Source organism: Lithobates pipiens, unplaced genomic scaffold (genome assembly GCF_037356315.1).
Source record: "Lithobates pipiens isolate NorthernLeopardFrog02 unplaced genomic scaffold, aLitPip1_a1.2 Scaffold_19, whole genome shotgun sequence".
In the NCBI taxonomy this organism is placed as follows: domain Eukaryota; kingdom Metazoa; phylum Chordata; class Amphibia; order Anura; family Ranidae; genus Lithobates; species Lithobates pipiens.
Window position 1 is genome coordinate 113,620,199 of NW_027507764.1, and position 12,531 is coordinate 113,632,729.

The 12,531-nt window shown below is 40.3% G+C and overlaps 1 protein-coding gene across 3 annotated transcripts in view; it reads right to left on the minus strand.

The window, feature by feature from the left end:
• Positions 1-12,531, minus strand: part of DPP6 (dipeptidyl peptidase like 6) — a 1,860,394-nt gene that overhangs the window by 990,872 nt on the left and 856,991 nt on the right. The window lies entirely within an intron of this gene.

Below are 12,531 nucleotides of genomic sequence, written 5' to 3' on the forward strand. Positions count from 1 at the left end.
TTTTCGCAGACTTTCTCTTGTGGATTGATAGCCACATTGGATGCAGCTTCTATGATACACCCTTGGCTGCTTTCAAGTTTTGGAAGCACTTTTGGGGTTAAAAAAAAAAAGCAACAGAAAGCTGAAGAAAAATGCTTCCTTTTAAATTCTTTGTATTTGTTAACATTGGGACGTTGCGCTTCCGTTTCGGCTTTACAAAAAATTTGCTTGCTGCATTTTTGGTGCATGTTTGGTGCGGTAAAGAAACCACACCAAAAACACACCTCCCCATTGAAATGCATTGAAAATGTGGCAATAATGCATAAAAAGGCAACCCCCCCCTTAATGTTGGGGGTTCACTTATGCCGCGTACACACGAGCGGACTTTTCAACATCCAAAGTCCGAAGGACTGAGTCCGTCAGACTATCCGATCGTGTGTGGGCTGCAACGGACTTTTGACTCACCAAAGTCCGAAGGACTTTAGAATATGGAACATGCTTCAAATTTTTCCGAAGGAACTCCGCCGGACCCGGTCCCCTTCGAAAAATCCGCTCGTGTGTATGCTACTCCGACGGACTAAAACCGACGCTAGGGCAGCTATTGGCTACTGGCTATGAACTTCCTTATTCTAGTCGGGTCGTACGTCATCACGTTCGAATCCGTCGGAGTTTAGTGTGATCGTGTGTGGCCAAGTCCGTTCGGCCGAAAAGTCTGTCAGAACTCCGTCGGAATTCCAGCAGAACTCCGACGGAACTCCTTTGGAAGTCTGTCGGACATAAGTCCTCTCGTGTGTACGGGGCTTTACTCTTCTGAACTCCTGACCTATTAAAAAAAAGCCAGTTACAGCCAAGCTCTTTGTTACTTGTGCCAGCAGGTGCAGTGCAACATATGTCACATATTCAGGTTTATTTGACAAGTGATGATCAGGGCTCATTAATGACTCGGTGAGTTATTAATGAAGCCAGAAGTTACTTAGCAGACGGAGCTAACAGGCAAACTCTTACATATTAATCTGTTATTTGTCATGTATGTGGTATGGTTTGGATGGTTTTGTTTTTTCAGCACTGTACAGTAAAACACACTTACAGCAATAGGTGCAAATATATATATATATATATATATATATATATATATATATATATATATATATATATATATATATATATATATATATATATATATATATATATATATAACCGCGATCAGAAGTTTGCATAACCTGGCAGAAATTGTGAAAGTTTGGCATTATTATTGAAAATATGACTGATCATGGCAAAAAAAATGTATTTAAAGAGGAAGTAAACCCTCTCTAACAAAAAAAAAAACCTGCATGACAAAGGCATAATGAGCTAGTATGCATAGCATACTAGCTCATTATGAATTACTTACCTGAGATTGAAGCCCCCGCAGCCAACCTCGTTCACCTCCTCCGTCACCGCCATATCTCTTGGAGTGACTTCCGGGTATCGCTGCTTCAGTGCTGTGACTGGCCGGAGCAGCGATGACGTCATTCCGGCGCATATGCGCAGCGAGCCGTCAGTGACAGCATGATTGCCTTCACTAACCACACGCTTAGTGCGCCTGTGCCATTGTCTACAGCGCACATGCGCCATAGACAACATTGCCCATTTTTTGGAAAATATCTCCTTAACCGTGTAGGTTAAGGAGATATTTAATGCATCTACAGATAAGCCTTAATCTAGGCTTACCTGTAGGTTAAAGTGGTCTGTAAGGGTTTGCAACCACTTTAAGGATAGCAATCACATGAAGCCATTTATTATCACATCGTTTTTTGGATCCTTTTTAAATCATAATAATAACAAAAAATCACCCAAATTGCCCTGATAAAAAAAGTTTGGCCTTGGTACAGACACAGAAGGTGGCACACGCAGGTTAAACTGGCATTTAAAGGTTACTTTCCCACATTTGTGGCTTTTTAAATCACAATTAGTAGTATAAATCAATGAGTTTGTTATCTCTCACATGGATGCCCTAAGCAGGCTAGACACTCATCCATGAGGAGGTAGACTTGTGTAACAAGGTAATGAAACTTTACAAAGATGGAAAAGAATATAAAAAGATATCCAAAGCCTTGAATATGCCAGTCAGTACTGTTTAATCACGTATTAAGAAGTGGAAAATTAGGGGCTCTTTTGATACCAAGCCAAGGTCAGGTAGATCAAGAAAGATTTCAGCCACAACTGCCACAGGAACTCTTTGGGATACAAAGAAAAACCCACAGGTAACCTCAGGAAAAATACACTCTGACATACCGCCAGACTCCATGACACCTGACTCTACACACATGAACATTAGTATTGAGGTTTGCAGTACCTACTGTTTTGTTGGGCCAGCAATCAATTCAAAGCTTTGATAATAGAATTCTACCTAGTGCCCTACATGTGTTAAAAAGGCATACTGATAGGAGGAGAAAACAGAGGGAAAGCATCAGATGAGTGGTTTTCCAGATAGGAATTGGTTCCGTTGGAAAAATATAGAACAGGGTTTCTTTCTGGGTCCGTCAGAATTTTTGATGTAAAAAGTCTGATGGAACATACACATGGTCGGAATATACAATGAAAAACTCCCGTCAGCCTTTTTCTGTCGGAAATTCCGCTCGTGTGTATGGGGCATAAGAGTTGCCATCCACTTAGCTATGCTTTGTAAATGTCAGGACTGGATAGACAGATATTCAAATCCTTTGGCTAGTAAACAGCTTGTATATATCTATTTCATCTGTGCGTGTAGCAAAATGTGTAGAGTTCAACCTTTAAAAATGGGAATACAGTACTACTGCGACTTTTACTATTAATTACAACATTGCTAATCATATATGCAGTAATTATCCCTACCATTATACTTTTTATTTTACATTTTTAAACCCCCTGTTTGAATTCAACTGTTTCTAAGCATTCTGAATAGTGGGATATGCTGCTTATTCTGTTTTGTGCATTCTCTTTACCTTAGGGCTAATATTATCACATATAGTATCTCCCTGTTATTTCCTGTAAGCTGCTTTCCTAACAAATAAAGTTCAACTTGTCAAAAACATTGAACCTATTAAACTTCCCACCTGTCATATTTCTGCCTATAAAACTCCTGTACAATATCTTTAAGTATTGTGGACAAGGGTCACTTCAGCTCCTTTCTCCCTACATTTTATTACTTCAAGGCTCCTAGCTGTGAGGATGTTTTCATATTTTCCCTGTTAGCATATATGATGTGACAAAATGTCAACTTTCCTCTCACTTTTCCCTCCCTCGGCCTTGTTACAACTGCTGTCACAGCCTTCATTTATTTTTACCCAACAGATCTACCTTATCCAATAAGATGGCAAGTCAGTCACAGATACCTCCATGTCTATTGTGTGAAATAAGTATGGTAAATCTGTGAAATTGATATATATATATATATATATATATATATATATATATATATATATATATATATATATATATTATATTATATTGAATATGACTCATTTATCAAGACACATTGAAAAAATAACTGTGCTGCCCAATAATATAATAGATAACCTAATTGCAACCTAATTTAAAGTGTATTTCCACTTTCACGGCCACATTGGTATAAAACCTACTATATGTTATAGCTGTTACATGTCTCCATTCACATTCAAAAATATTTAAATATTGCTGCTTCCCTTTTTTTTTTTTTTTTTTTCTTTCTTCCTTTTTGCATGCAGAAAAATCTTAGCTATCCCTTTTGTAATGTTAAAGGATACGTTCACCTTTTAACAAAAAATAATAAATGCACATTTTTTGCAGATAAAAATAAAGTGCATTTATTATTTTTGGTTCCCGGAGCCTGTATAAAGCATTGCACCAGCGATCAGCAGGTTGCTGGTGCCATGCAGGTCTCCTGCAGACTGTCAGGGTATCTGTGTGCCAGTACATCCCATATGGGCAAGCAGATACAATTTGACAGTAAGAGAGAATGAACTATTATGGCGCTCCCCAGCACCATGGTAGGTAATTGAAAACTACAAGCCGACAGACAAAAAGGTTGGTGGACCTTGTAGTTTGTTAATTCACAGAACACTGTGAATGAAAGATATGGCCGGGCAATTGGGACACGTCTAGTGGTGGTGATCTCCGCTAGCTGTCAGATCGGGGAATCGGTAGGGGAGGTTGCAGGGGCCAGTTCGTTCATAACACTCTGAATATGGGTGTAATATGTTACGAAAGGTGAACTTATAAGCAGTGATGGGGAGATGTGTTTACTATAATTAACCACTTGCTGACCTCACTATAGCCGAATGATGTCTACAGCGTGGATGGTTAGTTTTCTGAGGCCGTTATATGATGGCCTCCCATGGTCACACATGCTGCTGGGCATGGCCGACCTGCTCTATGTTTTCTTTTTTCTATTCCGGCAGTGGCAGCGGCGCCATGATTGATGATGGCTCTACATCGGGGGCAGTTTTGTTTTTTAATAAAGGAATTGTCAAAAACGTTTGTACTGTCTTTATTCAATGGTTACACTTTTTTTGGTGAATGGGTAGGGGGTACTATCTACCCTATACTCAGTCACATGAAAGAGGCAGGATCTGGGGCCCCCTTGTCAAAGGGGGCTTCCAGATTTCGATAAGCACCCTGCCTGCAGATCCCCCACAAACACCGTCCAGGGTTGTCAGGAAGAGGCCCTTGTCCCCATACCAGGCGCATGTGGCCTGGTATCATTCAGGAAGGGGGAGCTTGCTCATCTCCCCCCTTTCCTGACCTGCTGGGCCTGCCGGGCTCAGATAAGGGTCTGGTATTGATTTTGGGGGGGACCCCACATCATTTTTTATTTTAGCATATAGTTTCCCTTAAAATTTCATACCAGACCCAAAGAGCCTGGTATGCTTTGGGGGCAACCCACGCTGGATGACTCAACAGCTGTCAGGAACCCGCTGACAGCTGTTGAGTCATCCATTGTTAAGGACGCAGTGACAGGCTTCCCGGTCTGCTCCTTAGCAACCAGCTTAATGCGGTTAATTACAGAATGAAAAAAATTGGTAATTAGCCCTCAGTCGAACAAATACCGCATTCGTTAAAAGTACACTTTAAACATGCACTAAAAATGATAGCTGAACGGATGGAAGAATCATATTAGTTGATGTGTTGTCACAATCAGCCTGTGTTATTATCATTTGTATTGTATTTTACAATGATCATGCCCACCCTCCATACCCCCACATGCTGCTAGATAGTTCAGTCCATAGCTAGCCACTTCCAATACTTACCATGAGCTGGTTAGTTTCTGGTTCATACATGTAAAGTAAGGACATTTTAGAGAATAATTTGTCTTTTTACCTTCAGGAAAACCTGAATAACATTGTATGTATGCTTCAAGTTGCAATACACTACATTTGATTCTACTTGTAAGGATAAATAGTCTGTTTAAATGAACACAAATCTTGAAACACTTGTGGCAGCACTTCAAAACAGACTGAAGAATTCTCTATAATGATAAGAAAAGAACACCATCAGGTGCCCACCTAAGTGAATCATTAGGAATATTTAATGATAAAAAGACAATAAACAACTCACAAAAGGCATTAAAGAGAACCAAACTTGTACCCGGTGTTGTAGAGAACATGGGGATCTGATCCATCTCCTGTGGCGGTGCCCCAAGCTGCACCAATATTGGAGAAGCATCCTGGATACACTGAATAGGGTTTTCCAGGTAGTTATCCCAACAGATCCAAAACCTTGTGTTCTAGGTATCCTGGATAATTTGCAGATGGAGGAAGTTACAAAACAGTCAATAGCAAGTTCCAAGCACGCAAACTTATTCTTAGACACTGGAAGTCTACTGACCCACCCTCAAACAAAGAATGGATAGCCCAAATGGGCGAAACATTACGCTTGGATAAATATGTCTTTCAACATAGAGGGCGGTCAGCCAAATTCCAGGTGGTTTGGTCCCACTGGGTAGACACCCCTGGACTGGCTCCTTTTGAATTGGTTCTGGACAGATTGATATCATGATCATGTTTAACCAATATATTTGGTTGGCTGAATGGAGGATGTGGGGGGGGGGGGGGGGGATTGGGGGAAGACTGTAATATTGACATGCTGTGTTTTGGTACCGTTGGATTATGGTAAAGTTGTAAAAACATTTCTGTATTGACCTGTTGTCTCTGGTCGATGAGTTAAACTGCTTGTGGATTTTGTCAAGTCAGCAAGTTGCCATACTGCCTTTACAGGCTGGGTCTCAGAAGGTAAGTCTAAAGCATATTAGGACATTTAAGTCAGCACAGTTGCTATGGGTAACACAGAGGGTTTTTATTCCCTACCCTTTCAGATAACAAAAATACACTAAAATGAAATAAAAAAAAAATAAAAAAATAGTTGTTATGCTTTTTCTTCTTTGTTAGTGGCCTGCAGTCTCATGGTCCATTCTGTTCTGATCCCATGTTTGTCCATCTGCTGCCATATGACAGTTTGATAGGGATATCAGCCCTTTACTTAAAGAGGAAGTAAAGGGAAAATTTTTTATAAAAATAAAAAAACACACCCTGCAAGGCAAAGGCATAATGAGCTAGTATGCATAGCATGCTAGCTCATTATTAATAACTTACCTGAGAAAGAAGCCCCCGAAGCGGTCCTCTGTCTTCCTCTTCGCCGCTGCCATGGATCCCGGTCTTGCGGCTCCAGCGCTGTGATTCACCGGAGCCGCAATGACGTCACTCCCGTGCATGCGCACGGGAGCCGACACTCGCGGCATATCGTTGTGATCTGCGGCCTGCCCAGTGTGCCTATGCGCCGCTGTCTTCGGGTAAATATCTCCTAAACCGTATAGGTTTAGGAGATATTTCTTGGACCTACAGATAAACCTTAATCTAGGCTTACCTGTTGGTCAAAGTGGTTTGTAAGGGTTTACAACCACTTTAATTTGTTATGTTTAAAAAAATGCATACAAACAAGAATCTTGGGGTCTTTATTAAGACATTTCTTACATGTCACAATATGGAGAAACTGTTAAGTTATTCATTTTTTTCCCTCTTATTAAAAAGCAGTATAAATAAGTGGCTGTACCAAGGCAGAGTCTCCTCTTGCTTACAATCACTGTGACTATAAAAATGTAACCTTATATAAAAGCATAAGGTAAGAGGCAGAAGCAAGGGGCTGATCTGTGTCAGACAAGTATACAGAACCTCATCTAAATACTCCTATGGATGCACCAGGATTTACATAATTGTGACACTAGAGGAATAGATTATAGTTCAGGAAATATATACTGACCCTGGATGAACAAAGATGGCAACAGCCTTCAGAGAACAAAGGAGAATGTCAGGAGGAGTACATTGATCTTCTTTCAGAAGTATTTAATACCTATAAGCGATACACTTTCACATTAGTATGAATGGTCTAACATGAAAAAAAATAGACGTGGCACCAAGACCACTTTAAAAGCCCTGCCTAAGAGAAGACAACACAAAGCACCTGCTGTTTCTATTATTTTGCTGAAAAGACTCTGTGGTTATTTAACCTCCCACAGCCTTTATTTATCATAAATCTGTGTCTTATTTTAAAAAGAACATTCTTTTATCTGCACCTCAAATGGTTCCATTATCTGTTCTCCCCGGTAGACACTTCCTAGAACTTTGCAAGTAATGACCAACATAAGCTAGTGTTACTTTAAACACAAAAAATGCATTAATCTTATGAATTGAGATCTACATACAAATACCTAAAAAACATCAATAATATACAAAGCATGTGTTGGGTTTAGCTGATCCTGTAATATATATATATATATATAAAATTGAAAACATTTAAAACTATTTTTTTTACATATTTGAAAAAAAATAAAAAATTTTAATATAAAAGTTTAAAAAATAAAAAAAAAAGATTAAATATATAGTTAAATATAGTTTTATATATATATATATATATATATATATATATAAAACATTAAATATGATTTTATTTATTTATTTTTTGTGTGTCTAGGCAAAAAAAAAAAGTAGAAAAACATAAGTGGGCACATTTAATTTTGTTCTTTTTTTTTTTACAAATGCTGTAAAATGCCTTTTGATCCCACCAGAATATATGTGAGCTAATATCTTCCTGTCTGTGCTCACAACATAAAAACTAAAATCTAGTGTTGCCAGCCCTGCCTAGATTCTCCCTTTGGGTTACAGAACCATTCCTTCCCTTTTGTGAAGATGATGGGAGAGGGAGGTGTTTTGTAGTCAATAAAGAAAGAACTAGAGTGGACTGACAATACAGCTTGGGATTTTAGGGCAGCATAGGCACTGTGTTATCAGCTCAAACAGGGATTTATGAGCTCAAACACAGCATGAGTTATGCTTTGGTGAACTGACCTTATAGGTTTACAAAAGATGTAGAATCAAACAGAGCCAACTGACAAATCTGCTCAGCGTTAAAGAGGAATTCCAGGTATGGCATTTTTTACATGGTTACATTATGTGCATACCATGTGCATGCCACACGTGCATACCATACCTGTGGAATCCCTCTTTTTATTTTCTCAAGGAATGCAAAGCCTTCTCTGAATGGATGAATTGGAGAAGCAGGGTGGTGAAGCCATACTCTTGACCTCAGGCAATCAGATAATGCTTTGCATTCATTGAGAAAATGCAAAGTCATTTCTTAATGGCGCCTAGGCTGAGCAGCCAAACTTCTGTGTTCAGAATGAAACAGAGCAGCTGTTAGGCATGGGACCTGAAAGATGTCTGAGATCACTGGAGGAGTGGTGTCTACTACTAGTGATGGGCAAACGGTTCTGCCCGAGCATAAGTTCAGGCCGAACTTTGGTTGTTCGGGTGTTCTGCAGAACACCGAACAATATGCGGTGCGGGAAATTTGAAAGCCGTTAAATGGAACAAGTCTATAGGGACATTAACATGAAAAATCTAAAGTGTTAATTTTAAAGGCTTATATGCAAGTTATTGTCATAAAAAGTGTTTGGGGACCTGGGTCCTGCCCCAGGAGACATGTATCAATGCAAAAAAATGCTTTAAAAACTGCCATTTTTTCGGGAGCAGTGATTTTAATAATGCTTAAAGTGAAACAATAAAAGTAAAATATTCCTTTAAATTTCGTACCTCGGGGTGTCTATGGTATGCCTGTAAAGTGGTGCATTTTTCCTGTGTTTAGAACAGTCCCTGCACAATATGACATTTCTAAAGAAAAAAAAGTAATTTAAAAGTACTTGCGGCTATAATGAATTGTCGGTCTCGGCAATACAGATAAAAGTCAATGAAAAAAACAGCATGGGATTCCCCCATAGACCATTACCAGGGTCTGGTATGGATATTAAGGGGAACCCCCGCGTCAAAATAAAAATGGGGGGAGGCCGGGATCTGGGGGTCCCCTTGTTAAAGGGGGCTTCCAGGTTCTGATAAGCCCCTGCCCGCAGAACCCAACAACCACCGGGCAAGGGTTGTGGGGATGAAGCTCTTGTCCCCATCAACATGGGGACAAGGTTCTTTGAGGGGCTACCCCAAAGCACCCTCCCCATGTTGAGGGCATGTGGCCTGGTACGGTTCAGGAGGGGGGCGCTCTCTTGTCCCCCCTCTTTTCCTGCAGCCTACCAGGTTGCGTGCTCAGATAAGGGTCTAGTATGGACACCATTTTTTTTATTTTGGCACGGGGTTCCCCTTAAAATCTATACCAGACCAGAAGGGCCTGTTATGGAATTTGGAGGGACCCCCACGCATTTTTTTAAAATCTTGGTTCGGGTTCCCCTTAATATTCATACCAGACCCAAAGGGAATCCCATGCCGTTTTTTTCAATGACTTTTATCTGTATTGCCGGGACTGACAATTCATTATAGCCACGAGTACTTTTAAATGACTTTTTTCCTTTAGAAATTTTGTGCAGGGATGGATCTAAACACAGGAAAAATGTGCCACTTTACAGACATATTATAGACCCCCCTCCCCCCCCCCCCCCCCCGGTACCAAATTTAAAGCAATATTTCACTTTTATTGTTTCACTTTAAGCATTATAAAAATCACTGCTTCCTGAAAATCCTGAAACATCCTGCTCGGTATGTTCTTGTGAAAACCGAACTGGGGGGTGTTTGGCCCATCCCTATCTACTACAGTGTTATCCAGCTTCTTCAGGGATCCAACAGAGGTATGGTATATACAGTACATAGTTACATAAGCCCCAAGCCAGACCAATGCAATGTAAATATTGCTATACCAAGAATTCATCTAAAACATTAGTGGTCTTTCTCAACGATGGCAGGTGGGTTGGAAGTCCCTCCATCGGGTACTATAAATATTGGGCAGTCTGACAGGGTTCCCAGCCTTCTATGATCATAATCCAGAAAACGACAAGAAAGCGCTTAGAGGACCGCTTGTTGTATGTGCAGATATATATATACACAAGTGAGGGTCAAGTGACACCAGAAGGATTGTAAGGTAAAAACAGCAACACATTTATTAAATAAAGCAGTTCAGATAAAACTGTACAGGAAGGTTGACTCAAAAGCCACAGTAAATAGGAATGCAAAATTCACTGTGTGACATCCATCCTATGTGATCCTGACTCAGGCTCCAGGACCCAGAAGTGTTGCGGGGGTATGGACAACTGAGCCCACAGTGGGTGGTGGTTTCCCGATGGAGTGGGGACCCCAGGGTAGGGGAAACAGTTTCTCACTGGTGAATACCTGAGGGTGTGAGGATGGCTCGGTCTGATGGATCGATCTTCCACTGTAGTTAGAAACTGGGACAGCACTGTAGCCTGTATCCAAGTATCGGTGGCCCAGTTGGGATGTTTCTCAATCGGAGAGACACCGGTCAAGGCTAGGTCTGGGCAGAGGACGGAAAGAAAGTGTGGCTAGAGTATGGAGAAGAGAGCTGTCATCGTGACAACTTGTTTTGGGCGTGACCCTTTGTCAAGTGTGACTTCACACCCCAGCCGCCTTTTCTCAGATACAGGCTGAACAGCTGTCTCAACTTCTAACTACAGTGGAAGACCGATCCATTGGACCAATCCATCTTTAGGATTTCACCAGTGAGGTACTGTTTCCCCTTCACCGGGGTCCCCACTCCATCGGCAAGCCACCACTCAATGTGGGCTCAGTTGTCCATACCTCCACAGCACAGCCGAGCCCTAAAGGCTGAGTCGGTATAACATAGGATGGATTTCACACAGTGCATTTTGCATTCCTATTTACTGTGGCTTTTGAGTCAACCTTAAGGTACAGTTTTATCTGAACTGCTTCATTTAATTCATTTATTGCTGTTTTTATCGCACAATCCTTCTGGTGTAACTTGACCATCACTTGTGGTCCTCTAAGCGCTTTTTAGTGTTTTTTTGGATTATGACTTTTTATGGCACCGCTCCTTGCGCCTACCTTTCACACAGCTGCTGGATGGATCTCAGTACATCGCAATAATTTCCTATGAAGAATGCCCTGAGATGGTTCTAGTGCCAAACATGTTTTTGTCATTCTAGCCTTTTATGAGGCCACCCGAAGCCTGACAACCTAAGCTGGATGGACTTGCCTTTTTAATTTATACCACCACACCTGCTCAACACATTCCTCATTTTCTCTGTGATCTGGAAGTCTCAGATATTACCTATATCTTATTATTAATTCACTACTGTACTTTTCCATTCTAATTATGATATTCATGAATTCATTATGTCTTCTGTACAATATTACTTACTCCCTGCACGCTCAGAATTTCTTATGGAAGAAGCTGATTTGCCTTCTAAACAGAATTATGGATGTTCCATAAGTATCAGCTGTGAACTATATCATGTAATATACTTGCTATTAGTATTTCATTTCCCCACAATCTAGAAGGAACCGACATTTATACAAATACATTTACATTGTAGCACTTCTATATTAATTGCTCATTTACATTTACAAGTTGTTTTTTTTTTTACTGGGGAGATTTTTGCTCAGCTAAGAATAAGTCACAGGCAACAAAAACGATCATGGAAAACCTGACCACAATGATTAAGACAGAACCGTCTATTAATGGTGTTCGTCCAATTATTGCAAGGACATGACAATAAATAGGCTTTAGGGAGCCCTAACATGGCACCTGAGCTGCACTTTTATTCACGTTCAAATATGAAATAGCAGAACTTTTCATAAATTAGTCACAAATTCCTACTGATTACTGTTTAACTTCAGTTATCTATGTTCTCAGAGGAAAGGTGCTTGTATAGAAAATGATGGAAGCTGCCCTGAAAGTGTGTATCTCACAAAAGTGAGTACACCCCTCACATTTTTGTAAATATGTTATTATATCTTTTCATGTGACAACACTGAAGAAATGACACTTTAGTACAATGTAAAGTAGTGCATGTACATCTTATATAACAGTGTAAATTTGATGTTCCCTCCTAATAACTCAACACACGGCCATTAATGTCTAAACTGCTGGCAACAAAGTGAGTACACTCCTAAGTAAAAATGTTCAAACTGGGCCCAATTAGCCATTTTCTCTCCCCAGTGCAATGTGACTCATTAGTGTTACAAGGTCGCAGGTGTGAATGGGGAGCAGGTGTGTTAAATTTGGTGTTATCGCTCTTACTCACATACA